Here is a 24804-nt window from a genome sequence, read left to right on the forward strand (position 1 = left end):
AGAGTGAAGATTTTGTTAGGCACTGGCTTGCTAGCTGTTCACCCTGGGATGCCTTGTTAGCAGCCTGCTAGGCAAATAAGGGTGACAAGTCCAACTCCCTCAAGCCAGGGCGCGTTCACCCAGAGCCAGGCTCCCGCAAAGATGTGCTGCTTCAGTTCCACCGGGCAGTGTTGGTGCACAAGACATTTCAGTATCCTGAAAATGAGAGACGTGGCTGTTCTTAATGGCCTTTGAGAGCCAGGAGAAAGCTGCCGTTGGAGCCCGCCACTTTTCACCTGCGTCCCTGAGGGATTCTGGCCTCAGGGAAGCTGAGCTGGGTGAGTCTGTGACACATTTCCTGGACCATTTAAACCAAGTGGATTAGCTGGCTTGCTTTTCCAGAAAGAAGATGTACTGCCCACCAGCAAAGCCACCAAGGGAATTATGGGACGTGATTTTGTGGTTTTATAGTGCCTTTTAAGGATGGGTGTAGGTGGCTCAGCTTCTTAGCATTGTAGGTGGTTCCAGTGATCACATCTTTACAGTTCATGGTCCCCTCTAGGGAAGACACTAGTCCTCATGAAGGACAGGCCATGGGTGAACATGGATGAACATCACTGAGACAGTAGTCAAAATGGAACTCTCCTTCACGGTCTCCACAATTCTGTTTCTCAACAAATGGACCTCCTGGTGGGAAAAGTAAAGAGTGCCTGCATCAACAAACATCTTCCAGGTGTCAAAGGCAACCCCTCAGAAGCTGTTCGGTGTTCTTCCACCACTGTGTCAATGTTACAGACTATGAAAAAATTCTCTTTGTGTTTTGTGTTCTGAAGGCCTCTATTCTGCAAGAGAATCTGAAAGGTTATTATGTTGCTGGAAAAGAGGAAGCCCCTTACTGTTTTCTTATTAAATGGCTATTGCTGAGATCTTGCCATGCACTATCATTTTGGTTCTCAGTGGATTTCTCAGAATGATGCCATTTCAGCACCTGGCACAGGACTGCTGTAAAGCCAGCCACACTGACAACTATCTAGGTGAAGGGCCATGGAAACATTTAAAATTGACCTTGCAGATGATTTTCCCATCTTGTATCTAATCTTCTGGTGTTTGGCTGCATTTAGCGTTTCCTTCTTTTGGAAATAGTAGAGAGCTTCATATTCCTCTTAGGAGCTCTGGAAGCCTGGCAAATCTACAAGCAAAGCTTTTATTAATGCCACAGCTGCTTGGTGAGTTCCTAACAGCTGACCATTTGGGAAGCCCACAGATTCTGGAGAAATCTGAATTTGTCTTAACTGCCTCTGCATGGACCAGTGCCTATGGACTGTTGTTCCTGATTTTCAGCACTCCTTTAAATCTTGATTCACACCAGTTCTTTTCTATTAGTGCTGTAAGACAGATGTCATCTGGGTGAAACTGCAGAAGACAGAATGTTAATGTGAACTGGTAAGTCTTACACTAAAGTGGGCCAGTTACCTGCCGCATAGCTCCTAGTAATTAAAAATACATTGCATTCCAGATAGGGTGGGAAGGGGCAGTGAATGATAAATAAGTACTTTTTAGATGAACAAAAATTGAGGGACTCTATTACCAGTAGACATGCTTTGTTTAGAAAGAATGAAAATAAAGGAAAAATATCAAAGGTGTTAGTGAAGTAAACATAAAGCTTCTGCAACATGTTAACTTGTGCCATTATAAACTCTTAGATGATATCTTTGTAGACATACACTAAAGTTTAAATGAAATAGATGAATTATGAAAGTGAAATAATTCTGTAGAATTTAAAGAATTTTGTTTGACAGGTATATAAACATGATATGAACTTTTATGTTTCTCAATGGTTAAATTTCTATCAATATGTGAATAATCAAGAAGTACTGTAATTACTTGAAGCAGATGGAACAAGACATCAGGGACCTACTTCCCGACATGCATCTAGTATAAATTACTTTGGGGTCTTATTACAGTCTGTAGTATGCTAGTTATTATTTTTTTAAGATTTATTTATTTATGCATGCAAGGGCTGAGATGTAGGCCAGACATGTGCTGGGGTGAGAAGATTCACCAGGAGCAGAACACACGGATGAACTGAAATACACTGCAGAGGGGAGCAGCAGCTGGGTCAGGAGAGGTCTGCTGTGCCGTGTGAGATGGCTTCTGCACCAGGGATCGAACTAGTACTGCAGTGGCTGTGGATAGCTTCATAGTGCTGCATTTTAACTCCTTTTGCCACCAGGAGGCCCTATGCTAGTTAATAATTAAACAACTGTGCCCTCCCTGGTGGCACAATAGATAAGGACACAGCACTGTAAGCTGGTCGCAGCCACTTCAGTGCAAATTTGATCCCCAGCCCCGGAGGTGACCCACATGGCACATCAAACCTCTCCTCTCTCGCCTACTGCTCCCTTCAAGCAGTGTACTTCGTCAGCCTGCCTGTTCTGCTACCCATTCCATCTCTGGTGAATCCTCTCACTACCTCTGCACCTCTGGCCTGTACCCTAGTTCTGTATGCATGAATAAATAAATCTTTTTAAAAAAAATATATATATATACATATTTATGTATATATATTTAACAACCAACTCTTGTAGGCCAATGTGAGCCCCCTTCATCACATTATCGCTTTAAGTCAAAGGTGTTCAACTTTTACTGCTATCAGTTTTCCTGCTACTACTGACAAGTCAAAGTTTTTTCAACAGTGTATTCATCATGATAGTTTCAAGCTTTGATGAACCACCTAATTAAGTATAATTTAATTAGAAAGCAAAAGTGAAGTCAACAGCGTTCCTCTACTAAAACAGTTGTTAAATCTCTGGGATTTCATAGACTCAGATTTAAACCCTGGGACTCTTAAAAGACATGATTTGGAGCTTGTCACTTAGCCTCACTAAACCTTTCTTTTTTTTTTTTCCATAAGTTTAAATAGAAAATAATGCCAGTACTGCTCTTTACTGTTGCATGAAGATTAAATTAAATAATCCATGTAAAGTACATCCAGTAATCACAGTATATGCCTGGCCCACAGAACCAGGCATATTAGCAATTTTTATTCTTTGAGAAGAAAAGTATTTACAGTTACAAACATCCAAAGAAGTAGTTTTTCTTCTATAAAAATTCATTTTTTAGTTATTTATAGTTAAATATATTCTCAGAAGTGAATAAGTACATTTAATTTAAAATTAATAATACAATTATTGTGTATTAAAATTTCATGTGATTATTAGAAACATTTATATACAATATAAAAAACACAGCAGTTAAGTTTTAATAAGTGAAATTTTAAATAATCACTTATAGAATATATAATTAAATTTGAGATCTCATTTTTAAGTCTATAATTTCTATTTACTAGAGACAAAGTAAGAAATTACATACTTTGTGAACATTTAAACAAATCGAATTATTTTTAGACATGAATGACACAGGGTAAGTCTTAGAGACAGTCTCCTGCCTGCTAGAAAATCATAATGCAATCAGGAGATTCTACTGACGTTCATCTTTGCATTTGCTCCTTTTTCAATAATCAAGGTCATTATTTAATGATGTCAGTGGAGACTCCCTTTTCTCCCTGCAAACACTGACGATAAATGACAGGTTTCTTCATGTGTCATCACGAAGGTCAGTGCATAATTGACATCACTAATAATACCTGTGTGGTTTAATTTGATCTGTAGGTAATCTGTCTTTTATTTTTCCTTTTTCTTTTTTTCCTTATTTGTGACTTAGCATAGTTTCATTTCATGTCATTGAAGCATTCAGTCACTGGAATAGCTACATTATAAATTTCATGAAGACACCACAAGTAGTTTGTTTACAGTGTTTTCCCCAGCTGCTAGCATAGTGTCTGGAACATAAGTGGAGTAGATTTAATAAAGGTTTCTCAAGTAAATGAAAGGAAGAGACAGGGAATGAGGATAGGAGGGAAGAAGAGAAATAAATGAAAAATTATCTTTAGAGACTACTACATTTGTTCGGAATGGACCTTTCTTTCTTTTAGTCAACTTTAATTTTCCTTTTTATTACTTCTTACAGTTTGAAGTTGCATATTTATGTGATTACTTAGTGAATGCATCTCTCCTCCACAGATCCTGGCACATAAGAGGCAGTCAGTAAACACTGATTAGGGAGTGGAATGCATCCTGTTTCTATAACCTGATTAATTAGTAGATATAAGAAATATATAAAAACTCTAATTTTCTATACCTGCTTTTTTTCTAATTCCATTTAGATTTTCTTATTCCTCCTAAAACATCCTTAGTTTTCCTTAAAATAAAGGGTAATTACATCTCCTTCTGTAAATTTTCTGAGTTTGTTTTTCAATACATTTTTATTGAAGTAATATTGACTTAGAATTTTATACAAGTTTACATATACAGCATAATAATTCAACATACATACCGTATTAATTGTCATCAAAATTCTACTTTCCATCCATCACTGATCACCTTTATCTATTTCACTAATCCCCTGATCCCATTCCCCTCTGATAACCACCTATACTTAGAGTATAGTATATCTAAGAGTATATCTTTAGGGTTTTTTTTTGTTTGTTTATTTGCTTTTTTTTTATATTACATATATGAGTGGAATCATATAGTATTTCTTTTTCTCCATCTTGTATATTTCAGTTCTCATAAAGCCTTCAAGGTCCATACAATTCATTGGCATGTCTTTGCAAATGGCAAGATTTCATATTTTTTTAACGATTTTATTTATTTATGTATACAGAACTGGAGTACAGGCCAGAGGTGCAGGGGTGGTGAGAGGATTCACTGAATACAGAATAGAGAACAGAACAGGCAGATTGACAAAGTACACTGCTTTGGGAAGCAGTAGGAGAGACAGGAGAGGTCTGCTGTGCCATGTGGATCACCTCCAGGGTGGGGATCAAGCTCTCACTGAAGCAGCCACAGCTTGGCTTAGCTTCACAGTGTAGCCCTCCAACCTGCTGTGCCATGAGGGAAGGCCTGATTTCATCTTTTTTTATAGCTAGCTCAATAGTATTGCATACTGTGAGGAGGGGGAGGTATATACGATGATGTGACACACATGTCATAGATGTGTGCGTGTGTGTGTGTGTGTGTGTGTGTGTATCTAAGTAAATATATATCTTCTTTATTCATTCATCCTATCAATGGGCATGGGTTATTTCCACACCTTGACTATTGTAAATAATGCTACCATGAACATAGCAATGCATATATCTTTTCAAATTATTGTTTCTTATTCTTTGGATAATTACCCAGAAATAGAATAACTTGATCACACAGTATTTCTATACTTTATATTTTTTTTAGGAATCTGCCTACTGTTTTCCATGGTGACTGCACCAATTTATATTCTGACCAACAGTATACAAGGATTTGCTTTTCTTCACATTTTCACCAACACTTGTTTTCTGATAATAGCCATTCTAACAGGTGTTAGGTGATATCTCACTCTGGTTTTGATTTTCATTTCCCAGAAAATAAGTGAAGATGAACATCTTTTCACATGTGTGTTGGTCACCTATATGTTGTTTTTTTTTGGGGGGGGAGAAGTTTTTATTCAGCTCTGCTGCACATTTTTTCACCTTTTATTTTGAAAGTTATATGCTATGTAGTTGTATGTATTCTTTATATATTTTTAATAGTAACCCCTTGTCAGGTGTATTTGAAAAATAAGTTCTCCCATTTAGTAGGTTTTCTTCTCATTTTGGTGATGGGTTCCTTTGCTGTGCAGAAGCTGTATAGTTTGATGTAGTACCACTTGTTTGATTTTGATTTTGTTCCCTTTGTGGTGTCAAATCCACCAAGACATTGCAAATACCAGCGTCAAAGAATTTCCCACGTATGTTTTCTTCTATGGATTTTATGGTTTTTCAGTTCTTACATTCAAATCTTTAATCCATTTTGAATTAATTTTTGCATGGTATAGGTAGTAATTTATGTCTGGGCATTTGAGTACACTTTATGCCCCACTAATATATATCAGGAAACCCTGCAATAAAAAAAAAATCTATTTTATAATACTTTTGAATGTCTATTATGGTGATAGTGTTATCAAGATTTTCAGTTCTTTAAATCATGGAGGTCTTTAGAGACCGTTCCATCTCACTCTCTGTGTGAGCAAAGGTACACAGCAGTATTTATACCCCCAGTCAGACACCTGTAATATCTATGTTAGTATGTATTCTAAAATATACAACATATTATAAAATGTATAGTTTTAAATGTTCCATTTCCCAAAAGAAGTGGGCTTCAATTATTGACTTGGCTGTTTTACCTTACTTTTAGAAAAAAGACTGGTAATATTCGAAACCAGAACATGTATTGGGTCAGGCACCATAGTACACCACAAAGTTGTCTGTGATTTGGGCTCCTTATTAAAAATAAACCAAAATATATTCAAATGTATTCACTATGTAACCTTAAACATTATCATTGTAACCTTTGGCCTTTTTTTTTTTTTTTTGGTACCCCAAGAGAAAACAGTGTGGGAAACTAAACACACAAGCTAGTAAGTAGCTTTTCCACTATTTTTCTCTACCATCTCAAAGGTGCAATAATTTAAACTGAACACTGGGAGTCTTTTATATATGTAAAATTAATACTGATCCATATCCCAAAATGTACAACCTTGTCCTATTGATTATTAGGAACTAAAGTTACCTTGAAACAGCTTGTCCAAAAATTTGAACACTGTAACACTCCTTTGTCTTTTCAAGCAGAAGATGAATTCCCCATGTGAAATCATGCTGTCCCTGTTGAGAAGAGTAGAAGGCATCTTTGTAACTAGACACGGGCTATCTAAACCAAGAAGGATACATAAACAAACCTTATTACCTTTTCACTAATCTACAGACTTTCTGTTTCTTTTATATATTGTCTAAAATGGTAAAGAGCTAAGTACTCGACTTATTTTCTCTAGGTCTCATATTTAGGGCCAGAAGACTCCATACAGAAAAATTTCCTTTTTTTTTTCTGTTAATTTCCTTTTTGTTTATTTCCCTATTCATTTCTTATATGAACGTTATTATTAGAGTGGCTTGGGAGCCTTGAAGAGGTAAAAGGAAACAAGTTTTTCTCCCCTGCAATATCCTAAAGCAATAGCAGCAAAAATAATAGCTACCTTTATTAATGATCTATTATATGTCTAGCATATATATGCCGATTTCTTATTCCTTAAAACTACGTCTCACAATGCTGAAAGTAAACATAAGATTCATTTTAATAATTTTTTTTAAAGATTTATTTATTTATCCATATAGAACTGGGGTACAGGCCAGAGATGTGGAGGGTGAGAGGATTCACCAGAGACAGAGTGGGGAGCAGAACAGGCAGATCAACGAAGTACACTGCTGAGGGGAGCAGCGGGCGGGTCAGGAGAGGTCTGCCACGCCATGTGGTCTCCTCCGGGGCAGGCGGGAATCGAACTCATGCGGAAGTGGCTTTGTTCTCAGTGCAGTGCTTTAACCCGCTGCGCCACCAGGGAGGGCCATTTTAATAATTTTTTAAGGTCACTTAAATAACAGGGGTCACAAGTAGTTCTTGAACCCAATTCTGTTAGCATACAAGACTTCTTGACCTCACTATTACTGACAGTTTAGGCCAAATGATTTTTGCTATTGGTGGGCTGTCACATGCCTCTCCCAGCTAAATACCCATAGCAGTCATCTCCCAGTTGTGACAACAAAAATGTCACTAATGTTATCAAGTGTCTCACAGATGAGGGCAGCATTCCACTTCTTAGCCCTCAGCCCTCTGCTTCTGCTCTCCACCTCCAGAAGAATCACTAGAATATAGTGCCCAGCTTCTTGACTCTCTATCATTCCCTTCCTCTGTGAAGAGAAAATCTTATGAATAATCAAGTTGAACCCATTTTAGTATTTAACATATAGAAAAATTACACAGCCATATAGCATTTAAACCAAACAGACCTCTGCCTGAACAAGATATAGTAGATAAATCAAACTTCACAACTGAAGATGCTCAATGAAGTATTGTGAAGCTTATTTTCTCAATTGTTATTAGCAAATGCTTTAGTTTTGGATAAATGCAGGGGAGAAAGTCAAAGTATACTGAAATTTTCACTGACTAGGTATACAGCTTCAAAAAATTCAAATACTTCACTAGAATTAAATCTGAGCTTAAAATGAAGAATAAGATTTCATTGACTTCTTATTTCCCATTGATTTTTTAGAGTGAAATTTGGCCCTGAATTTAAAGTCTGTATTTCCTGTGATCCTATATGTTCTCTCCTTTTTATGTAAAGTCAGAAGATCAAAATGGTAAATGATTTTTCTAAGTTGGGGTTAATTGCTGCCCTAAAGGTAGGACAGTATAAGGTCAGGGTAGAGTCGCAGCCAAGCCAGTGGGCAGAAATGTCACTGTGCACATTTGCCATTCAGTTGAAATTGCTACAGGCCACCCCTTAGATCTCAGAATTATGCTCAGGAATGATCACCATAACCAAAGACTAGGACAAAACCGAATGGAGCCTAAAACTAAGCCCAATAAGAAGATTCACTGATAACAGCCTACAAAAAAGAAAGGAGAAAAACAAAAACTCCAACCTGTTTTTTAAGGATCAGGCTCTTTTTTCTTTTTTTAAGATTTATTTATTTATGCACACAGAACTGGGGTACAGGCCAGAGGTGCAAGGGGAGTGAGAGGATTCACCAGAGACAGAGTGAGAAGCAGAATAGGCTGACTATCAAAGTACACTGCTGAGGGGAGCAGTGGGCAGGCCAGGAGAGGTCTGTTGCTCCATGTTGGTCATCTCCAGCATGATCAAACTCATGCTGAAGTATCTCTGCTTCTGTAGTGTTGTGCTTTAACCTACTGTGCCACCAGGGAGGGTCCAAAAAAACTCCAACCTTTTAAGGAAGACAACATAATCTGTGGGAAAAGGAAGGAAAAATTCTAAGTGTGTCTACCCATACAAAGAGGAAAACAACAAAATTACAAATGATAATACAGACAGAACAAAAACAAGAGATCGATTAATCCAAAATATTGGTGGATATGTTTAAATAACATAATAAAGTTGCAGGATTTAGAACATATTTAAAACATTTACAGCTACTATCATAATAGTGAACAAGTAAGTTATTTCACCCTTAATATTGTGAATAAGGCTGGGATATTGACTTTTTAACCAGGCCATGCAGCATGATATTGGAGATCCTTGCAAAAATTATAGCAAGAAACCTAAACAAAAAAGAACTAAAACTATTACATGGTCACATGCAACATAATTGAGGATGCAGAAAATTCTGTAGAAGCTATGGAAGTCTAGCAAGACATATATATATATATCATATATATATATATATATCATATATTTATCATATATATATCATATATTTATCATATATATCATATATTTATCATATATATATCACATATTTATCATATATAGATATATAAAGTTGTAGGCGTCAAGGTCAATATAAATTGCATTTTATATCTATATACCAGCAATGAGCAATGGAAAATAAAATTTTAAATTAATGTTTCAGCATCCTTAAAAATGTTACTTAGGAGTAAATTCAACAAATTCAACATTCATATATATCTATGTTGCAAACTGTAAATATTGCTGAAAGATATTTAAAAACTATATATTTACCTGAAGATGTGCTGTACCCATGCAATTAAATACAATATTGTTAACTTTCTGTTCTCTCTAATACAATCTCAATCAAAGTCTCAAGACTGTAAAATTTGGCATGCTGATTTTAAATATAAATTAAAATGTAAACAGAACTTTGTTTTAGCCTACCTTCAGCTTCCAGGGGTCCCAGCTCAGCCAGCGTTACTGGTAGGATGTATTAACCAACAAATCTCTATAGATCTCCATCTCTGGGTTCTCCTCTCTCCATTTTTCTTGGAAATACACCTTTCATTAACTTTAAAAAAAATGTAAACGATATAGAATAGCTAGAGTAGTCCTACCAATGAAGCAAAAATTTGAACCACTCATTCTCTGATTTCAAGATTTATTCTAAAGTTACAGTAGTTAAGAAATGTTGATAATAACAATGTACAGACAGATTAGTAAATAAGAAAAAAATTGTTTTCAGTGATTGCAGTTGGAATAACTTGAGGTTCTTCTGTGTCACATCTCAATAATACACAAAAATAAATACAGTATGAATTAAACATCTAACTATAAAAGCCAAAAGTTAAAGTCAAAAATAACACACAACAAGACATCTTTGTAGCTCTAGGACAACCAAAGATTTCTTACCAAGTCTAGAATGGTGACTTGACAAAAAATTTGGTTGCTTCTGCATATGGATAATGTTCATGTCTTCATCTGGATACTGTTACTTTACGAAACTTGAAGTACACTGAAGAGATGGTCACTTTTTAAAATATGTTCCCTTTTAAAATAGTTAGCATTTAAATGTTTTGATTCAACTAATCATAAAAAAATCCTCCCATCAGTTCCTAGTTAGAAATGCATACACTGTGTCATTGACACAATAGGGTTAGGAGGTTGCTGGCTGTACCACCCTATTGTAGATAACAACCTCCTTGTGGAAAAGCCTTAACCTGTTACTATGACAGCATGCTTTGACTGTGACATTCACAGAGAATAAATCATTTCAATTTAATCTGTCCACTTACTTTGTTATTAAAGATGACAAGGAAGTAACAGCAAGCATCACTAGAGAAATCACAGCAATATACATCTGTCACTTTGTAATATAGTGGGATCGGAGATCATTCAGGAGTGTCATAATTGTAATTTCAGAAAACCAAGTACTGTTTATGTGATAACATCCACCTGTATCTCTCTAACTTGTTCTTTCAATTTGCTGCCTGTTGACATCTATTCAAATGTAACTGAAGCATTGCATGTCATTAAATACTATGTAAATAAGTTAGGCCTAACTGTGAAGGATCAGCAGCTAACCAGGAAGTTTCAGCATCCAGCACCAGAAGAGTCTATTTAAAAAAAAAAACATGCATATGGTCCTGAAGCATAGCTTAAGCATTTTGATACACATGCCAAGGTTCCGCTAAGGAGATAGATTTTTAGCACAATGAAACTATCTCCCAGTGAAAGAGAAAGAGAACAGATTAAGTGAAAGAGAACAGATTAAGGAAGTGTCACTTCGGACTCACTGGTTGCAATGTGCAGAATTTCATTCTAGTCAATATATGTAAAAAGAGAACTTACTATAAATGCATAAAGGAATTGCTCACTGGGTTAAGGTGAGGAAGGCTGTTGCAACATATATAGGGCTAACGAGCAGGGTGGATAGAAGTGCACATAAAGCAGCTCCACAGGTATAATGTGACAGCATTTTTGTACAGCGGCTTCTCTGTCACGTAGGATGCTTGTGGAACCCACTGAGCCACTCTGGCACATACACAAAAGTATGGGAATGTGAGGGAAGTAGCAACCCATGTGGCAATCAATAATAGGGCAAGAGCTGCTGGAAAAATATTTCCCTCTTTCCTCCCCAAGTTTTATACATGGTTTCACATATGGTCCCCAGCAAGATTAAACCCCGCTTACCCAGAGCAATGATCAGCTTGAGTATGTAGCTCTGACTTTTGGGGTGAAGCTAAGTTAAAACAAAAGTTCCTTACAGGACTCTTCTCTGGATGCCAGAGTAGATAAACTCTAGACCTATTCAGTTATTTTTATTCCTCTTAGGATTTGAATAGTATTTGAATACCATTGACCTATGCCCATTCCTTGCAGGCCATGTGTAAGACCCAATAGTTAGCCCCTCATAGGAGTATGAGGTCATTCCTCAAGAAAAATTTGCTATCTTTTTGTGTGCTCAAAATGTGGCATAAAGACCTACTTCTTAAGATTCTTTAAGTTATATACCTAAATTAACAGCATGTAGAACATCATCTCTACTTTGAATTTATTTTAGTTTGAGATTATGAGTCACTTCTATTATGGTGAATAATTAGAAATTTAAGAATCTGAAGCCGCTGTACAAAAATTCAAGAATCTGAAAATGGTTCAGTCATACCCTCACGTCCTACACCACCGCCAGAACCAGAGTTTCTAAACAAGATGGAATAAGCACATTCTACTGTACTCATCCAGTTAATTACAACTAAACACCCTAGAAAAACCTATAGAGAGTGACTCTCCAAAAGATTGTAAAAAGCACAGAAAAAAGACTGGCTAGGGACTTGATTCAAGGAATAATGCACTTGTCATTTCTTAGTTTGGTCTGGGTTTGTCTCCTGCACATGTCTTGGCCTTAGCACTAGAGCAGTCTGCAACTGAGAAACACCAAGAAATGTAAAAGAGAAGAAAGAAAAGAGAAAACAATCTAGAAGACTGATTATGCTAAGCAAAGGAAGCCCTGCAGAACAAAACACTTTGTCTCTCTCCTGCTCCAGGAAAACACCTCAGAAGAAACTGCACCTCACCCCTCTCTCACCAGCCATTGCAGCAACTGTGGAAAAGTCACATCAAACTTCCCTATGCTCACACTAACCAAGCAAAGGCTGTAGTATCCCTCCCTCCCCCTGCCCACTGAATCCTGTGGATACCAAGGGGTGGAATCTCATCAATCATCCCCAAGCTGCAATCACTGCAGAAGAAGCCAGGTCCTCTCCAGTACCCCATCTGGTAGTCTGTTCTTGCCCTACAGGATCCTGCCTAACAGGCAGCATCCCTCCTCATTGCTCATCCAGCCCCTTGAAGAATGTGGGAGGGACTTTTCTACAAACCCTGCTGTGCATAAAGGGAATTTCAGCAAAGAGCAAAGAAAACGTGCCTCACCCTCTCTCAACTTGATTGGGGGAGATTAGATTATATTAAAGAGAGAAGGAACCTGGAAGAAAGGATACTTTGTATTTGAGCATTGTATCATAAGCACACCCCTAAGTAGCCTGTATAAAATTGACTAGAATCAATAGAGTAAAAGCTTTGAACACTGCATCATGGTGTAGTTTCAGGTTTCAAACTGGCCACAAGCAGAGTAGATCAGAATAATACTGCAAAGTTGGAAAACTAAATGACATTGAAATTACAGTGCAAAAAGGAGGACCAGATCATGCTTTCCAAACCCACATAAATCTATGGCCTGATAAAAATGAAGATTTAAATAGCATCTAGAGTCTCGTAGCAATTAGGACTTTAAAAGTCCGGAATGCAATCCAAAATTATATCATACCAACAACTAATAAATTTGCAAATCAAATGAGAAAACTTAATCAACAATGCCAACATTGAAATGATCCAGATGTTAAAATAACCTCAAGAATTTTAAGGCTTTTATGATAAAAATGATCTGACAAATTGTAAACAATCCTGAAATAAGTGGAAAAATAGAAAGTTCCAATAAAGAAATAGAAAATATATATATATTTTTTTAAGATTTATTTATTTGTACATACAGAACTGGGGTACAGGCCAGAGGCTCAGGAGCGGTGAGAGGCTTCACCAGAGACAGAGTGGGGAGCAGAACAGGCAGATCGATGAAATACACTGCTGAGGGGAGCAGCGGGCGGGTCAGGAGAGGTCTGCCACGCCATGTGGTCACCTCCGGGGCAGGCGGGAATCGAACTCATGCGGAAGTAGCTTTAGCTTCTCAGTGCAGCGCTTTAACCCGCTGCGCCACCAGGGAGGGCCCAGAAATAGAAAATATTTTTAAAAAATCAAAATTTTAGAATAAAAAAGTGACAAAAAAAAAAAAAAACCTCCCTGAATGGGCTCAGTGGCAAACAAATTACAAGGGAAAAAACATAAAGATAGTTCAATAGAAATTATGCAATCTGAACAACAAATGGAAAATAGTGTAAAAATTATAAAGTACAGAGATTGGAGAATATATGGAGCAATAGCAAAAGCACTATCACTGTGTCATTAAAGTCCCAAAGGGAAAGAGAGAAAAAAAATTAGGGACTGAAAATATTTTTTGGACTGAAAAAAATATTTGAAGAAATGATGAATAAAATGTTCCCAAATGTGACATAAGACATAACAAAATATATATATATATATATATTATTAAAAATAACCAGAAAGAAACACTACCTATAAGACAAAAGCAATTGGAATTCCAAAGTGTCTGAACTAGAAACAAGGGAACCAGTGAAAAGTAGACTAATATATTTTTAAAGTGCTGAAATAAAAGAAATATCAACCTTGAATTCCATACCCATGAAAATAGTTTTACACACACACATACACATATACTTCATATATTATCTGCACTTGGTAATACTCAAGATGTACATCTCTGGTCTCTTATTTTGAGTACTGTTTCAAACACTTCTTCTTACCTTACTGTTGTAGACATTAGTATAATAGTATCCACAATAGTCTAAAGTTTTCCAGGGATTCTATTAAAAGTTACAGACTCCCATGGTCCTCCCTTGTGGCAGAGCGGGTTAAAGCGCTGCACTAAGAAGCTTAAGCCACTTCCGCATGAGTTCGATCCCCGCCTGCCCCGGAGGTGATCCACATGGCTGGCAGACCTCTCCTGACCCGCCCCCTGCTCCCTTCAGCAGTGTACTTCGTCCATCTGCCTGTTCTACTCCCCACTCTGTCCCTGGTGAATCCTCTCACCCTCCGCATCTCTGGCCTGTACCCCAGTTCTGTAGGAATAAATAAATAAATCTTAAAAAAAAAAAAAAAGAAGTTACAGACTCCCAAAAGGCTGCCATGCAGACTATTTCGTGTTTAGTCTCCAAGATCATAATCAGTGTTCTTAAGGTTCTACAGATCCCATGTTAAGAACCCCTGAATTAGATTCATCCTTTACACATTGAAGTTATTATTTACTTATCCTTTTTCTATGTTAATGTTATTTAGGAATGCCTCATGAGAGGTCATATGTGTTTGGTATTTGGTCTTGGAAAAATCAATTCTGCTATGGAGAATAAGATCAAAACAAACAAACAAACCCCATAAGGGGTTTCAACAACTGTGTGAAACATTAGAATTAAGTAGATAGGGTCTATAACTGAAGAAGTAGAAGAACCAAGTAGCCACCAAATATTTGTGAATCACTCAGCAGTTTCTAGCTCATAATTTGTATAATCAATGAATGAATACAAGCCTGAGCTCCACTACATTACATCCATCTTCCTACCTATAACAAATTTCAACCCCCCACAACACACACACGCACAACTCCTGTGTCTATTAGGTCATAAGTTTATTGGAGATAAAGGCCATAAATTATGTTATGCACTTGACAGACATTTCTAAGTATCTGAAAACAGTGCCACACATACAGCCCTCAGACTCCGAGGACCATCACAATTACATTGGAGGCTTGTTTAAAAGGCAGAAATCTAATAGGTACCCTCCAGAAGTTTTTATTCAGTAATTTAGAGTTAGGACATTTTATACAATTTGCATATTTACCAAAACTCCTAGTACTTTCAGGGGCTCCATCAACAACAGTATTGAAAACCTTTGAATTGTAGAGGATAGAAAGTTGAGGGCAAATGGTAATCTCTACTTCCTCTCATTGTGATCAACACTATCAAATAAATTAAAATGAACTTCAGAGCAGCCTGCAAGACTTAGGGGAAAAGGTGGACCTAGGTCCTTCACCTTAAGTGCAATGATTAGGGAGAGATAAGGTGGAAAAAGGAGGATGTTACTATCTGTATCTGAGAGAGAGATCACCATAAAGAGAAAGTGCTAGTGTGTTTTTCTCCTTTTCCTTATTTGTTCACCAGCTGGCAGAGCAACTGCCTTCTGCCCAACCAGCTGCCTCTTTGTTATCATTGCCCATGGCCAGAGATGGGGGAGAAATGAGAACTATAACTATGTTCCTAAGGCAGCTGTTGCATTTTGTCACCCCTAAGGGTGCATGGTTCTGCTTTTTGATTGATTTCATAATACTCATTCTTTCAGTAAGCATTTATTGCATGCCTACAGTTGAATTTAATAGGATACTTTCAATTTTTAAATTAATATTTAAATTTTTTGAAATTAAATGTTAGACTAAAGTAGCACAAAAAGGTCATCAGAAATTTTTAAATTGGAAGCTTGAAAAAGCAGAAAGGCATTTTATTTTATTTTATTTTTTTAAGATTTATTTATTTGTACATACAGAACTGGGCCAGAGACTCAGGGGCAGTGAGAGACTTCACCAGAGACAGAGTGGGGAGCAGAACAGGCAGATGGAGGAAGTACACTGCTGAGGGGAGCAGCGGGCGGGTCAGGAGAGGTCTGCCACGCCATGTGGTCTCCTCCGGGGCAGGCGGGAATCGAACTCATGCGGAAGTGGCTTTAGCTTCTCAGTGCAGTGCTTTAACCCACTGCGCCACCAGGGAGGGCCAGAAAAGCATTTTAAATTAAGCAATTACTTTATATGTGAGCTCATAGTAGTTGCAATAAGTAGCCTTTTGAGTTTCCGTAGCTTTTGTTTTACTTTATGAAAATTTTACATAGTGCTTTCCAACCCTGCTACTACATAACAATGGTTTTTAATTCACTTACATATTCTAGTCCCAACTCTCACATAAAGTTGTCAATCAAATACTCAATTTTTTAATATTTGCAAAACCTGTAAAAATCTAATTGGAATTCTTGACCATATATATATATTAGGAAGAAGTCTATGTCACTGATTTGTTCCCTTAGTGTTTCATTGACTCTATAGCAATGAGATTAAAATTCCAGCCTTTTCAGGTCATTGAGATTCAAGGAAATCCACAAGTACTGTAAGCTACCATAAACATTTGTATGCTAAGTAAAGGCAATTGTTTTCTTGCACAGGCTCTTGCTTTCCCCAGTTCAAAATAGCAGTTCCCAAAGACAAAAACAACCAACCTAAAGATGAAATAGATGGAGCATTTACTGCCTCCTTACCTTGCATGACACAACAAGGAAATACAAGCTGAGTTGAGTACTAAAGAGGTATAAAAACATCAGTAAAAATATGTAATAGGTGTAGTTCTCTATTTACTGCTCTGGACCTTACTTACTTGAGTAATGTAGGTAACAACTCCAACATTTTGGTTTGGTTTTCCAAGAAGAGGGTACAAAAAGAAAGGCAAAATTTGCAGTTGTGTTTAATGCTGGAAGGAGCTAGAATCAGGCAGCAAGAGAAAAAACAAACAGCTTATCTAATGCAATAAATCAATTTAGAACTATGTGGGCAATGCAAAGGAAACAAGTACCCATAGGAAATATTAATCTTCTACCTTAAAGAAATCGTTCAAAGACAATTACATACAGAAAACATAAACCTCTTTGAGGTTTACTCAACAATTTTACCTTATTTTCATACTATTTTCTTCTCTGATAGTTAGATAAAAATAGTAAAAATATTTAAAAGTTTGCTATGAATATATGACATGAGAAATGGTTTCTTGATGTTACCGTTTCTTACTTGATTATCCTCATTGTGTGAGGATTCTATCATATCAGATGGTATTTGTCTTTTCAAATCTCTAAAAGCCCAAATTCAGAATCTTTAGGTTTTTTTTTTCTAAGAAGTTTCAAAAGACTTTTACATTTAAAAAATGACTTATGTATAGCCCTCTGTCATTTGAGGCCTCTCTAACTCACCTAACACCTAACAATTTTATCTCTCTTCTTATTAAATGTAAATAAAATTAAAAGCTTATGAGAGCATTGGATACTGAAGGATTCTTTCAGGAGAAAACATCTACTAAAAAAGACATTTTTGGCACACAGGTGACTTGGTGTTGGGAAACCCGCAGGGATTACAATTGAGATGGAAAAAAAATGTACAAAATTTTGATGTAAAAATAAACTGTTATAAAGATTGTAAAAAAAAATCAATATGTTTAATCTCTACTTACTGATCAGACAGACTTTGAAAGCAATACACTGATATTTCTTTTATGTGATTTTTTGGGTATACATATAGCTTAGGCTTGTTTTAGCTATTAAATTTAAATTTTATAAAAAAAAAAGACATTTTTGGGTCCTCAACCACACACACACACACAAAAAAAAAAAAACCTGCCACCACCGTCTAATGAAACACATCCAGCCACATTCATGGATCTTTTAGTCTCTCAAGATTAATAATTCATAGAAAACTAAAGATCAATAAAGATCACTACACATTTGAGGAAAACTGCTTCATGAAAGTGATCAGAATAAAAAAATGAAAAAAACTAAGGAAAACAGAAGAGGTCAGAAATAATAAAGTTAGTTTGCTTATATATTAGGACTTATGAATGTAGTTCCCTCCAGTGGCCCAGCTCACATCACTAAGCCAAACCTACATCACCCTTTCCTAAACAGAAACGCATGTCAGGGAAACCTAACATACATCAATCACAGTCCTCCAGCTAAGCTCTAGCTGGTCTACTTTACCCTAGAATATAGGTTTGCTAGCCTTAAAAATATAATCCCCAAATGTCCTAGCCATCCAGCCCTGCTTCCTGTTGCTCTTCTAACCTCTGTAAAACTTGCTCTCAATCCTATTTCCACTATCTGAGTAACAGTATTCCCCAGTCCAAAGACTGTTTTCCCGTGAATTTCTATTCTATTTCTGATGTAAATTCATTACTAAATTAGTTTTGTCATTTGACAGTTTTGGCAGTGTGAAGGGATCAGAAGACAGCTGTAGAATATGCAGGTGAAAGTCTCCACGGAACCCTGCTCTCTAAGATCTCTGGTAAGTTTCTCTCTATTGAACTCTGTTTACTTTACATTCTGAGTTCTTCAAGTTTGTTTGTCTTAATCTTGCTCAGTACAAAATTGGGGTATGAGAAATGCCAGGTTATTTACAGGGTAAAAATTGGTGTTTGAGAAAATTTAGATTTCCTTGATGAGACTTCATGGACAGGAACATTTGGTTGGTGGGAAAGCTCATCTGTAAGGTAAACACTTGGGAGGAACAAGTCTCAAAAACTAAGCACAGGTAGGCAAAAACAGTAAATCAGGTGGAATTATCAAGTATTATTTCAACAAAAGAAAACAATGGGTATATACTTAAACTGAGAGAGAAGGATAGCAGCTGTTAGGAGAGTCATAAACACTTTGAGGTAAGTCAGAAGTATAGAGTGCTGGGAGAGTTGGGGAATAAAATTCCTGAGTTTTTTTTTTTTTTTAACCAGTGGCACACCAAAAATCTAAGTACATACAAGTCAGACTATTAAAAATCACTAGAGCATCCGCCACTGTAAAGAAATCTTTTCATGAAAGTAATAGATGTTTTGCTAATGGGAATGTTGTCACTTAAAGCTACAAATTAGTGGGCATAAGGCAGAGTCTTTTAAAACTGTTGGAGTCCATGCCACCTGACACTTTGGTAAGAAAAACTGCTCACAGGACGGGTTAGATTGGCACTAGGTCACCTGTCAACCTTAAGAAAATTTCCATGCAATGAGTAGATTATAAAACACCACAAAATCCTCAACCTAGCAGCACATTCCTCTTAGATATTAATTAACTAAGAAAGACCCTAGGCCTAGATAAATAAGATCCTCGAATTTTACAGAACTGAACACTCTACATTCATGTACACCTGCTTGTTTTATATCCAATAACTGTAATCCCAGAGCTGAAATAATCTACAATAAAAACTGCTGTGGCAGAATTTATGAAGACAACCTAGAATTACAGTGACCCTTAAAAGCAAGGATTCCCAAATCAAACCAACAGCTTAGATACCTCTACATATTTTGATTGGCTGGTACAGGAGCCTCCAGATGGTATCGTACAGGTTCTAAAACAGCTTCTTCAAAAATCCATTGTAACAGGAGATTGAAAACACAGAAGAGATACGTAAAAGGCTAGGACACTATCATTACTCACACTATCCTCTGTTCTCTATGCCCATTTAGCTGAGGGCTAAGTATCTGGGATATTACTAATATTATAAGTCACCTTTCAACTCTGAAAAGACTACCAGACCACAACCAAACAGGTCCTACAAATTTTGTGACCTTACACATACCCCATGTCAACCCTCAAAAGCTGATCAACTATGTTCCATTTCAGATCTGATAGAACTCCAGGTGATTCTCCAACAAACTGCCACCAGTTATCCCCTTAAAGAGAAAAGGGGAAACTAAAATTAATGAAAAGCTTTGACAAATTCTATTAGACAACTGGGCTACTTGCTCTAGGTTTTAGACAATTTATTAGTGATTTTTTTTATTGAAGTAACATTGGTATACAGCACTATATATGATTCAGAGGTATAGGGTTCGCTCCTCTTACGGCATTTATACCACACCACCTCCACCATCCAGGCACTCATAGTCCTCCACCATGGTTCATTACATCCTCTATTTTAAACCCCACGTTTTCAAAATCCTGCTGATGAGATATTGGGGGAAGAAGCAGAAATTGGCATTCTTACCAGAATCAACTCTCCTGGTTTGTCTGTAATACCAGTCAAGAAGGGAAGATAAAATTTCATATCACTCTTTCCTTTTGAAATCCAGATCCATTAGTTATTTATTCTTTCTCTCCCAAGGTTAGCTGTCGCCTTCCTGTTTGTCTCATTTTGTGTTCTTAGAACTTGGCATTTATAAAATTGGGAGCTTCAAAAATATGACTAGAAAGAAAAGAGAATTGCACTCCATTTGCAACTAAGTAAGTCCAGACAGAAATGTGGGCTTGTAATATTATGATCTACAAGAAACATATACTTGGTCATTCAGATGACCAAAATATATTTTTCGTATGTTTTTTGTATTCATCTATAGTTCCTGAATCTTAACTCTAAAAAGGATTTACTAAACCTTGAGGGTAATAAAGTTGTCTTTTGTTATGTGAATGTGGTAGTTATTGTCAGGATTGGGGACTGTTGCCAGGTAAACCAACCCGATGATTTCTAAGTTCCACTCCAAGACCTCTGGGGTGGGGAGAAAGGCTGGAGGTTAAGTTCAGTTGCCAGTGGCCAGTGTTTTTATCCTGCCTATGTAATGAAATAAAAAATATAAGGGGAGAGGTTTCAGTGACCATCTAGGTTGGTGAACATATGGACATCTGGGGAGAATGCTCTGCCGAGGAAGGGTATGGAGGCACCACACACTACCTTATACCTTGCTCTCTACATCTCTTCTGACTGTTCCTACACAACATCCTTTTGTCATAGATTGATGATCTAGTGAGTAAAGGTTTCCTGAGTTCTGTGAACTGCTCTATCTAATTGAACCTGAGGAGGAGGTTCTTGGAACCTCTCGTTTATTGCCAGTTGGTCAGAAACTCAAGTAATGACTTGTGACCGCCTTTGAGTAGATAGTGTTTGAATCGACTTGAATTCATGGACTCTCTCCTGGTGTCTGAGAATTGCTTGTTGATGTGGAGATGGGTCCAGTTACCGTGTTTTGGAGTCTACTCCACTTAGGGCTAGATACATCCAGACGGAAATGAGGGTTTCAACTCCATTTGCAGCTTGGGATGTACTGACTGTTGTCAGTTCTGAATTTTGTAAAGCTGGCCTTTTGGGAATTGGTTCTGGACTATAAAAAAGAGTAAAATCTTTTTCAGCCTCTTTGAGGATGTCTCTTGAATACAAGGTGTTGTTCACTACTACCAGGAATATATGTTGTTACTCTCCACTGAAGCTTGACAAGATATTCACAATGCTGATATTAGGGCAAGCTGGGTAAAAAGTATGTGATAATTATCCATACTGTCTTTACAACTATTCTGTGATTCTAAACAAAATTTAGAAAAATATCTGTCTAATCAAATGATGCTTTTCTGAGGAATATATATTGTGTGTCAACAAAGGCAAATGCAATTTCAAAGTGAGGCATGCTAATAGACACAGCAAATCTTATGTGCTCAAAATTAATGGAAACCATATCCACTGTTGATACAGAGTGATTTTTTTTCCTGAGAGATTTAGTATTTCTAGGAAAATTAATATTTAGTGCCTAGCACTGGCTTTATGTACTTCTGTATAGTACCAAATAGTGTAGACTACCAGAAAGTAGTGGAAAGAAAATCTAACCTGACACTGAAATTAAATAACTATGGAGTTCACATCACAAAAATGAAACAAAGGGTTAAATAATCTTAAATATCCCTTCTCTAAAATTAGTAGGATGAGTCTAAGTGACCTCTGCTATTTTGATTAAGATCATCCTAAAAGCCTATCTGTTGAGTTGAATAGAAATTCTAGTTCAAGATTCAGACGAAAAAAATTATATTGATTCACTTCATTGAGAAGACCAAAAATGATGCTAGCTAGATGACGGACTCGATCAGAGTTCCAATGAGGTCATCAGAACTTGGCTTCTCTCCAGCTCTTGGCTCTGCCTTCCGCTGAGTTGGCTTCTTTGTCTGGCTTTATAATAGCCGCTGACAACTCCAAGATCATAATCTCCCAGGCTTACCTCTGACTGGACTTTTTTGGCCACACATATAACCTGGAATCACTGCAGCCTCAGGCTCATTCCCAGCCCTGATTGAATTGTGACTTGTACCCCCACTGCAACATTTCTGTAATTCTCAGCTGGGTACATTTTAACTAATATAGATTTTGATACAGGAAATGAGGGGCAATTGAAACATACTCATTTACTAGATGTAAAGGATACTGAACACATAAGAGCCTACTATTTCCTCTACCACTTTTTTACTGACAATCCTATACCACACTGAAGGTCTCAGTTAAACAATGGTATCTTTATGGTAAAACTGAATGTGTCTATCAAGACTATGGCAATTAGGAACTTGGTAAAAAATGTTTTTAGGGGGTTTAACAATTTTTGAGACCATCAGTGAAGTCTTAAAAAGAGGTGAGCAGAGGGCCCTCCCTGGTAGCGCAGTGGGTTAAAGCACAGCACTGAAAAGCTAAAGCCACTTCCATGAGTTTGATTCCTGCCTGTCCCAGAGGTGACCACATGGTGTGGCAGACCTCTCCTGACCTGCCTGCGTCTCCCCTCAGCAGTGTACTTTGTCGATCAGCCTGTTCTGTTCCCCACTCTGACTCTGGTGAAGCCTCTCGCCACCCCTGAGCCTCTGGCCTCTACTCCAGTTCTGTGTGCACAAATAAATCTTAAAAAAAAGTTTTTAAAAAATTTAAAAAAAAAAGTGAGCAGATGAATGTGATCCTCATGAGTGTCATTTCTGTAGTCCAAAATGAAAGACTGTTCCAGCTTAGAAAAGTTTTAATTATCTATGTAAACAAACACTAATGCTGGGGCAGGTTAAGAAGTAGGTAGTGGGGCCCTCCCTGGTGGTGCAATGGGTTAAAATGCAGCACTGCAAGCCAGCCTCAGCTGCTTCAGTATGAGTTTGATGTGTCACCAGCATGGCCCGGAGGTGACCCACATGGTTCGGCAGACCTCCCCTGACCCGAACGCTGCCCCCTCAACAGTGTTCTTGGTTGATCTGCCTGTTCTGCTCTACCCACTCTGTCTCTGGTGAGTCCTCTCACCGCCTCTGCACCTCTGGCCTGTACCCAGCTCTGTATGCATAAATAAATAAATAAATCTTAAAAAAAAAAAAAAGAAGTAGGTAGTTTCGAAGGATATAAAATTACAGCCAAGACAAATATGAGACTCAGGCAATTCCTATTAAGTATTCTCTGCCTGAAAAAAAGGATATGACACATTGATATCCATCAGTCCAAAGCTATTGCTTAACATCTCTTCCAAGGACAGACCAAATATAGATAGAAATCATTAAACTCAGATTCTAAAAAACAACGACTTATTGTTCGGAGACAAAGTCTCAAACTCTAAAACCATGACCACCTAAGATTTCCTGGATGGTAGAGGGAAAATTACAAATTCCTATGGTCTGAAGGCACACTAAAATTTAAGGGAAATGTGAAATAAAAAAAAAAAAAACAAAACTGACCATTAAACAACTATGACTTAAGTCTTAAATACCTTTGTCATACACTGAAAGGGAGTGCTAGCTACTTAAAGCTATATAGACCCAGAAAAAACATCCTACACAATATCCAACTTGTATGAGAATCAGTACAGAAGAGTGACCTTTCCAGGGGGCAGAATGCAGGGTGATGCAGAAGAACTGACAAATGAGTTTATTCCTGAAAGCAGAAATAGATGGTCTGTGTAACACAAGAAGTCGTTACAGGTTCTGGAAGCATTCATTATTTCCAGCCAGCAGGCTGTGGTTTGTGCTGTGTACTAGTGAACTACGTGTGCCACTGCCCTTTTACAGATAGAATTTTCATTGTGCTTATCCTGTTCTTTCTTTCCTAGTTTATACTAAGTATGCTGAAGGTATTGTTTTAACTTCAGTAAATAATAAGCTACTTCTAGAGTGATAGAAAGGTCAGCAACTCAACTATAGACTTGGAATAAAAAAAGTAGAGAACTTAAGCTTTCCAGTTTGGGGGAAGAGTGAGCATATTTCATGCTGGTATGAGTATCTTAAGGTTGCATATTTCTTTGGAAAGGAAAATGGCTTGAACATGGGTATTAAATAGTCAAATGGGCAGACTATATGTAAAATTAGCTTAAATCTTCAACAACCATCTGAAACTCCCCTATTATTTAAAAATCAATAAATTTTGAATATTAACCTCTGCTTTGGGGATGTTCCTGAGTTATCCAAGCCAATGAAGGCGATCTCTTCTCCCTTGCAGGTGTTTAGTTCAAGCCCCATGGTAAAGCCAATCAGAAAATTCCTCTTAGGTCAATGGTACTTTCAGGAATGAGCATGTAAACTAAATTGTGTTTGTCCAAGTAAAGATAGGACTTATGTTGAATGTTTGGTGAAAACTTGTTTTGTCTCCTACTGACCATAACTAGGAAGACAATGCATTGAAGCCAACACAGAATGTGACAGAACAAAAATGGGGAAATTAGAATAGTTCTTCACATCCTTAAGTCCCTGAAACAATGAACCCCAGTCTGTGCTTCTTCTGGACTTCCAGCTAACAAACATCAAAAATGTTCTTTTTTTTTTTTTTTT

General features: G+C 37.2%; 1 pseudogene; it reads left to right on the forward strand.

Annotated features, from left to right (window-relative positions):
* Positions 1-223: 223 nt before the first annotated feature.
* Positions 224-24804, forward strand: part of LOC101631285 — a 183404-nt pseudogene continuing 158823 nt past the window's right edge.

Source organism: Condylura cristata, unplaced genomic scaffold (assembly GCF_000260355.1).
Source record: "Condylura cristata isolate star-nosed mole 26May11 unplaced genomic scaffold, ConCri1.0 scaffold00021, whole genome shotgun sequence".
Taxonomy (NCBI): Eukaryota; Metazoa; Chordata; class Mammalia; order Eulipotyphla; family Talpidae; genus Condylura; species Condylura cristata.